Raw genomic sequence first — 9454 nt, 5'->3', positions numbered from 1 at the left:
AACCATGCTGCACGTAATGGACTCACATGCTACACTGCGATGATTGGAGAGAGTACATTGTGTCAAGATAAACTTTAAGATACATTTCTGTGAAACAGACCCCCCGTGGAGTACATAGATGCCTTGTGACGAGACACTCCTACACACGGTTTGGGTTTGCTATCACTTGTCACCTTAGTCCATGATGGGATTTTTATCTGGCGGCCCGGGGGAGGGATCTATTTGAACAGAACCCAGACAGCCGCTGAGATAGCCCGCTATTACCACCAACCAGCCGCACAGCAACCATCAATCTCTGCAAGTTTTCTCTGTTTACACACCGGACCAATGCAACAGTCATAAGTCATTGCTGCACCTGATGCGGTTTGGGGGGGGGGGGGGGAGCGAAAATGATGCCTCTTCTTCTTCGCCTCCTCAGCGCCTGTCGTCGACCCGGACGATGGTAATCAAGGCCTGCGGTGGATGTGTTGTCAGTGATGGGAGAGTCTCCCCCTGCGGCCATCGGGAGCTGCCCGTCCAACACGTATACCACCAGTGGTTATCACACTCAATGTTGTTCCTTTGATTGTGATCGCATTGGACCTGGGTTTTGCCTCCAAGAAGCTCCCACGCACAAAGAACTGGCTTTCTGTTTTTTTTTGTTTTTAAACAAACTATCCTTCACCTGTCTGAATTTCCCACGAATTGATATCATCCCTTACCATTCCAATTCATGCTCCCTGAAGGGACTAGACTATATAGCTTTCTTTTTCTTTTCTATTTCAGTTATTTTCTGGACATTTTAAGCCTTTATTTGACAGCAATAGTGGAGAGAGAGAGACAGGAAATGTGGAGAGAGAGTAGCAGAATGACACACAGAAAATGGTCTGGCCGGTGGGAATCGAACTGGGACTCGCTAATCAGGGCTTTGTGCCCATGTGTTATGCGCCCTAACCACTTGCTGTAGCTATCATGTCGCCCCAGACTAGCTCCTTTCTGTTCTGTGTACACCTTTGGAAAGTAAACTTTTGAGGTCCCTAAAAGGCTTTTCACAAGGGGACTGACACTGTACGACATTAGAGATGCTACCCGTTGCATAGAGAAAAGTTCTGCACAACTCTTGACAAGGGGGGGGCATGTGCACGAGTCAAGGACGAACACGACAATTTCACAGGATCGCTAGTCGGTGCACCTGTCAACCTCTCAAATGAAACACTGTACTATAGGCACGTCAGTCACTTCCCGTGTGAAAAGCCCAGTGGTGGACAAAGTACTCAACTCCAGTATTTGAGTCAAAGTGTACTCTTGGTCAAATATTACTCAACTACATGTGAAAGTTGCTCAGTCAAATTTGCACTTTAGTTAAAGTAGCCAACTGGAGTACTTGCTTTTAAAGATACTCAAGTATTCAAAAGTAAATGCTTTTTAAAAATACTTAAGTATCCAAAAGTAGAAATTCTAAAGTAATTTCCTTTTTAATATTGCTGTACTAAAACTTTGACATTTTCAGATGGATTTCCCATAACATTTAAAAAATATATCAAATGGTTAATTCAATGTTTTAAATTTTTTTATGTAGTATAGTCAAATACAATATTTGTCTTTGGGTTAGTACAGACACAGAAATATCTCAACAAAATGTACTTAAGTACAGTACTCAAATGAACTTAAACTTAATGTCCATCACTGGGAAAATCCCTTAATTCTGATGGAATTCCAAAGAGCCAGTGCTTGAAGAACCAAGGCCAGATGTAATGTTTCAGCTGCAGACGGGAAATGTATTCGTGTTCAGTATGTGTGGTGTGGAGCCAGAGACGTTTTTTTTATTTTCCTGGAAGCAAATAAATCTTATGAACAAACATTTCAGAATGTTTTTTTATTTATTTTTCAAGAGAATTGAGATGATTAAACAAAAAGATTTGCATGAAGCATGCTGTCGCCCACTCTCAAATGCGAATGTGCACACACACACACACACACACACACACACACACACACACACACACACACACACACACACACACACACACACACACACACACACACACACACACACAAACTGCAGTGAAATACAAGAACATCTTGCCAGGATTTTAATTAATTTCATTTGCTTATGGATTGAGCCCCATGCTGGTTTCTTTGACAATTTGGTATTTGATATGATGATGATGTGATGTGATATGATAATCCTATCAGAAATCTGTGAGTTCCTGTGAGAAATAAATCTGAATGAAAGATGGAAGGCAGGCACATGCTTGGAGGTTGGACAGACACTTACCAACAAAGTCACACACTTTAACAATAGTGTGTGTGTGTGTGTGTGTGTGTGTGTGTGTGTGTGTGTGTGTGTGTGTGTGTGTGTGTGCGCGTGCGCGTGTGCGTGTGCGTGTGCGTGCGCGTGCGTGTGCGTGTGTGAAATCTTCACACTTCAGGGTCAAAGGTCAGACAATATGGTGTATCTTCAGTAACAGGCCCGGCTACCTCAGTCGGTAGAGCATGAGATGAAATCTCAGGGTTGTGGGTTTGAGCCCCACATTGGGCGCAGGCGTTTAATGACACAGGAATCCCTCACACACGTCCCATGCTCCATGCACACACAGACACCCACATGTCAAACATGGATGATTCATCCATGTTTGACATGTGGGTGTCTGGTACCAAACTCAAGTGCTTTTTTTATTTATTTATTTTATTATTATTATATTTTTTATGTACAGCGCAATCCTCTGCTACAGAGCGCAAAGGAACCAAAACCCAATGGGAAACCAGTAACCTTCAGTGGTTCACCGAATGGCTGTGTACTGAGGACCATCCCCACACTGTCTAGGAGTCCTAACAGGGCCTACAACCATCCCATTCATAAGTCATGTTAATCTATTTATTCAAGTAAAGTGTTCATCAAACGCTATTTTCTCACTGTCTTTGTAAATACATAAGACTGTAGGGACAGGCTGTAATTGCTTAAGCCCACCCCTCTGTGCTCCTATTGGCTGGGCTTTACACAGCCATAACTCCAGTTCCCAGCATACTAAAGGCCCCAAACTTGATAGGTGCTCTTTGACGGCCAAAAGAGACAGGCTGTATTTGATAAAGCCCCACCCCCTCTGTGTTCATATTGGCTGGGCTTTACCCAGCCATAACTCCAGTTCCCAGCATGCTAAATGCCGCAAATTTGGTAGGTGCACTTAGACGGCCATTAGGGACGGGCTGTAATTGCTTAAGCCCCACCCCCTCTGTGTTCCAATTGGCTGGCCTTCAAATAGACATTACTCCAGATCCCAGCATGCTAAAGGCCCCAGACGTGGTGGGTGCTTTTAGATGGACAATAGGGACGGCCTGTAATTTGCTGATGCCCCACCCCCTCTGTGTTCCTATTGGCTGGGGTTTAAACAGCCATTACTCCAGTTCCCAGTATGCTAAATGCTTCAAACTTGGTGGGTGGTCCCACAGACTTCCAATTTCATTAAAAAATACCACTTCCATTTTTTTCCTTCCTATTTCTGGTTTGTCAGATTGTGTAGAAACTTCATCCACACACTCTGAGGTGTGTGGAGTTCAATGATGCAACCCAGAAGTGGATCTGTTCACTTTCAGTTTTACCAGGAAGTGGTTGTAGACCCCTACCTCCCAAACACAAGGTCACACAGGTGGACCTGGGTGCTGCAAGTGCATCGCTGCTCAGCAGCAGTGTTATAGCAGTGTTAAACACTTCAAATGGCCATACTTTGGTGACCATTGCTCTAATCAAGGCGTGAAAGTCTGAAAGTCTAGTTGTATTTACATGCTCTGCCATTCAGGTTGGTCACAATAAAGTTCTAAAATAAATCCAGATTGTAGCTTTAATTAGACTAGTGGTGCAAATAAAAAATAAAACTGCTAATCAGCTAAAGCTGGCCTCTGACCACTGAACTTTGTTTCTTGGCAAGTTTGGAGGCGGTTGTTAGAATGATGAGCAGTGCACATCCAGACAGACGGACAGACACACACCCACACCCACACCCACGCACATGCACGGCACGCGCGCACGCACACACACACACACACACACACACACACACACACACACACACACACACACACACACACAGACACACACACACACACACACACACACACACAAACCGCTCTCCACTTGTGGGATTTTATTGTCCATACGTCCCCCCTCAACACCGACACATTAACACACATTATAACACGGTCAGTTTGGAACTCTCCATTGGAATGCACTGACGTTCTATTGCCTACAACGCCACAGCCTCTCGCATTAAGTAAATATCTCACTTAACAGCAGTGAACTAGATTAATGCCTAAAAATGTGCTTGAAATGGCCTCTTAGCAGTTCAGAAAGCGCTAAGTATCAATAATGATTAGCCAAAAGGATTGCAGCCTGTGCAGTGACTCAGCAGTTGACAAACAGCAGGAAACAGAGCACTCAGCGTTTTTTGGGGAAATCTAATTATACCAAAAAACACAAGCTAAAGGGGCAGCTGATTACACATGGACTATCTGTCTCCCATGTTTGGAATGCGTTTTTTTTTTTTTTAAGTTTTTTATGGGTAAATCTCCCCTTTTTTTGTTTCCTACATTAAAAAAATAATAATATATATATATACTGTATATATTTTAAAAGATACAAAAAAACTGACAGAAAATCAACATTTATTTTTTAAGTATTTCATAAATAAAATAAAATAATTTCCATAAATAAATTAAAAAGAAAAATGTTTAAGAAGTAGTGAAAATAGCAGATCTGCAAGCTCACAACGCGGTGTGAAGCGACACGTTGAACCACTGGACTATATGCATTGCCGAAACTTTGGCAGATGCCAGTTAAGGATAACTGTGGAGAGACTGTACTTATTCACTCACAGACTGTTGATTATACATATAATTCAGTACCTGACTGGTGGAAAAAGCTGAAAAAGTGGAGGCAGTAGCAGCTAAAAAAAATACCATTACTGACATTTACTGACACACCATATCTATCTCTCTCTCAGGCAGGGTATGCAGGGTAGCTCACATCTACTGGTGCTCTGGGCTGTCCGTACCACCAGGCATGCAGATCCCGTCGGATCATGGGCCTTATGCTGAACTTTTTCAGCAGCCTGAGGTGAGTCAGCTACAGTATCTCGGTGTGTTTACATCGGTGTGTAGGAAGTACTTTGACAAACTTTCTTCAGAAACGCTTGGGTGAAGTCCCCAACCGCAATGAGGGCACCTCTGGATGTATGTTTTCTGTGTTGCTGTTTGTACCATAAACGGTGAGTGGCAGGTCTGCCTCGGCTTGTGGGGTGTAGGGGGGGGGGGGGGGGGCAAACAATTAATCAATCAAAGACTTGAATACATGAATGCTCCTCGGATCACACCAAGCATTGTTGACCATGAATCATACACACACACACACACACCTCATGCCTTTCCCAGAGAGTTCTCTCAAAACGGTACACTTGAAACACAGCGAAGCCAGAGGTTACGAAGTTGTGGTCTGGTATCTCTTCTGACAACAAAGATTATGTAAGGCAAATAATGTTACAATCCTTTGTTTGCCCATTGGAAGAAGATCCTTGACCTCATCTTGCACAGATGGTTGTCCAGGGATTGTACGATGGCTAGAACAATAATGCTGGAAAGCGTAACATCGTTGGCAACCTCACCAACACAGTCTGGCTCTTCTCCTTGCCTGCAGCAATGGGTTTGATGCTTCCATGGTACCAAATATCTTAGAGTACAGTTTCTCATACAGTTGTCCACAAACTATGTGGTCCATGGCATAATAAAAAGTGGTCCATTGGTAAAAGGTTTTACATTTTTTAATGTCTTAATTGTGTAATATTGTAGGCCTACCTTTGTTAAATGTATCAAAAAAGTGTTTAAATAATATAAATCAAATCAATCAATGTATGTGTTTATCTATCTATATCAAAAAGTTATTTGTGTGCTTATAGGGTAAATATTCTTAAAATATAAACTGTAATAAAATCTAAGTCTTTCAAATGATAAGAATTGATTTAGTAGCCTTTCTGACAAAATATCAGTCAAAACAGGTGGTTAAAACGCTGCAAAATCGGGATCAGCATCGCACCCAAAAATGTGGCATCGGTCGGGACCTAGTTTTGAGGTCAAGGCTACACAAGTTGCTCCAGTAATGAATCTTTTTTGAGATGTGTCTCTACCAATACACATTTGAATTTATATCACTGCTCCTGCTAGGCTTGAGAAATTGCTTTGTCACTCCCCTCCTGGCGATGTGTTTGCTCTGCTTTCACAGGGTTTAAAGAACAGGCTGTTGTGTCTTTAGGCTCTGTTTGTGACTCAAAGTCTTACTTTATTTAGAAATAATGGGGGGATTCTTCTGATGCAGACAGGAGGTTGGTCAGATGGAGAGGTGATATTGGCCCTATTGGAGACAATGAAGGTAGCCTCCTTCTCTATATACCTTTGTTTGAAAAGGTTCTTGGTGTACGCCAGCTGCCTGCCACCACACATTCTCTATAATGTCCTCTGTTTTACTGTTGTTGTAATATCATGGTCCCTTTTTTTTTTTTTTTTTTAATACATTTTTATCCTGCGATTTTTGTAACCAATTTCTTTCACCCGGTGCCAATTTCCTAAGTGATCCTGGGCGCTACACCCGCCCTACACCAGCGCTACACCAGTCCCCCACAGCCTAGGGAGGCCAGGGCCGAGCTCATGCTTCCTTCAATGCATGAGAGCCAACTGACCTTCTTATCACCTGACAGGGGGGAGTTTCCCTGGTAGGACCAACCAGTTCCCTTCCCCTCCATCAGGCGCCCCGGCTGTCATGGGGGAGGCGGTATAGCGACCAGGATTACTACATATTTTTGTGAGAGTATTAACTACCCTAGGAGACACGGGGAGAACATGCAAACTCCACACAGAGTAGGCCCCTTGGTCATCGTCCCTTTCTAATGGATGTATTGCTTCCATTTTGTATTTTATTTTATACATCTGATTGTACTTAACTCTTTGCCTTCTCGTCGGATTCTGCGAAGGCTCAGCCTGCCAGCGTTAAGATAGACGAGATTTTGTGTTTTCAATGGTTTTCCACCAGATGGCGTTATCAACCGTATGGATGATGCTTTCACTGCCTGATGACGACAGACCCGGAATTGCCATTTCAAAAAATAAAAGCTAATTTACTTTCTGTTTATTTCCTATGGGGAAACCGCTATGTCTCCGTTCCTCTTGCTTTACGGAAAAAACAAGCTGCATTCAAACAGCCCCAGCTGTGCAATGGATTACCCCGTGCTGACAACTTTTTTTCCCCCTCTACTACGACAACCCCATGCGTGTAATGAGGCGATCTCCATGAGGACGGAAGTCACGGAGAATATACCATGATTTTTCAAAAGTACAGTAAAATCGCTCTTTTTCAGTGGCACACTATTACACTATCATTCTGGCAGTCAAAGAGTTAACATTTCATTTTATTATTAGTTACCAATAATCCTAATATAATGTGCAAAATCTCTGCATGCGTCCGTGCGTCCCTGCACGTCTGCAGTTCAGGTATCTCAGAGAACCGTCCGTCCGACTACGCACGCGTGTTGCAGAGGACCTGAGGGAATGCGGTTTTGATGAGAGCAAAATGATGCCTCCAGTGTGGTTGCAGCCATAGGTGGATCTTATCTTATCTCATATTATCTCATCTTCTGGCTGCTTCTGGCAATTTGAAGATTTGCATTATCTGAATTCTAATTATTGCTCTCCAAGTTGGAACATGGTAGTGTACCATGCTGTATAGCTTTGCTGTAAAAAAAAAGAAAATATATCATATGGCTTTTATGACAGTGACAAGCAGCCAAAGAACTTCTGAAGTCTGCCATGAAGTATGAAGACACCTTCCTTGAACAAGATCACACCTGGCTCCCTACCTTCAGACCTTTGTGGAAATTCATGCAGTAATGGAGTTGCTCTGTTGGAAGCCAGCGCTGATATAACGTTCCTGGGTGCAATTAGGTTCCCTCTCCACCCGATCACATCCTGTCATAAAGTACTTCTATCTATACTACAATTGGCATGCAGGTGCATGCGCGAGAGGTAACGGGTTTAACGGGTTTGACTTGTCCTGGTTGATTTCGTCTTTCACTGGTTTGACTTCGTCTTTCACCGCTGTTGCCAGATTGTGCGCGAGCAACAAGCAACCAGCTTCATGAAAAAACACAAAGCTGCGCACTGCGCATGCGTCGGACGCACTTTCTCTAACCAATTACACCCACATCACGCTTACAACACCTGGACATGGCAACCCAACCTCAGCACTGCGCATGCTCAAACGGCTATGTTACACATCCTACCAACAACCTAGCCTGGTAAACCCGACGAGCCTATCAGCGTCGTCGCTCATCGTTCTGTGATTGACAGCAAAGGTTGGCCAATCAGGTGGCGAGTTCGAGTGAGCCCGAATGGATCCGAGTGCAGCCTCAGTGCAGCCGACCAAACACGAACGGCAGCCATTGTTTCTGTGGGCAGTTTTCTCCGCACTTTTCTCAGCTGTTTTAGAACTTCAAAAAGCTCTCAAACTTCTTCTTTGAGGCACGGAATTTACTTATAAGATATCGTTTGGATAGAATTTAGTTGTTTCACTTCATATATGTGGTCAATTAATCATGACAGAGCCTATTTAAAAATAAAAATTCAGAGAACCGGCAGGGGCGGCCAGTCACACGCATGTATCCGAATAAGGCAACCTATTTTGGGCATGGCCATCTAAAAAGTCCCGTTGCGTCACATTAGTCGCGGAGGTGGCAAAAATGCACTGCAATTGGCTGAAGGGGAAAAACGATCATTCTTCATGAAAAAAAATAAACAGCCGATGGGGTCCGCGATGTTTCACGGGGGTCCGCGATGTCTCGCGGGGGTCCCAAGTAAAATTATTTAAAAAAAAATAAAAACTTTTTTGGGGGAAATTTCTTCATGAAAAAAAAAAAACAGCCGATGGGGTCCGCAATGTTTCACGGGGGTCCGCGATGTTTCGCGGGGGTCCCAAGACTCCCAGACTACTGGGAGTAAAATTATTTAAAAAAAATTTAAAACTTTTTTGGGGGAAATTTTTATCCCACGATTTTTGCACCCCAAAATAAGCAAGCCCTCGCTTATTTTTGCGCGGACGTAATTTGTTTGTCATTGTGGTGAATGTTGTGTGTGCTGCTGATGTTTGTTGTGTGAAGCTTAATGTCAGAGTGTTTGTGTTGGAGCGCCTCAGTGCGGCTGCAGAGTTCATGTGCAACATCTTGCATACTGGCTGTGGCTTTACAGTTTTCCTTCGCCGTGTCTGTAGGTCACGGCCTGGAGACCCCAGGGTCTCCAGGGACCCCTAAGGGGGGGGGGGGGGACCCTCTGGGTATTTTTTTTAATTTTTTTTTATCCCATGATTTTGTACCCCCAAACGATATTTTCTTTTGGGGGGTTAGGGGGGGGGGGGGGGGGTACTAGACGTTCGGCCCGCGTAGTA

Source organism: Gymnoscopelus braueri (genome assembly GCF_963280865.1).
Source record: "Gymnoscopelus braueri genome assembly, chromosome: 5".
In the NCBI taxonomy this organism is placed as follows: Eukaryota; Metazoa; Chordata; class Actinopteri; order Myctophiformes; family Myctophidae; genus Gymnoscopelus; species Gymnoscopelus braueri.
Note: the sequence above shows the minus strand (reverse complement) of the source record.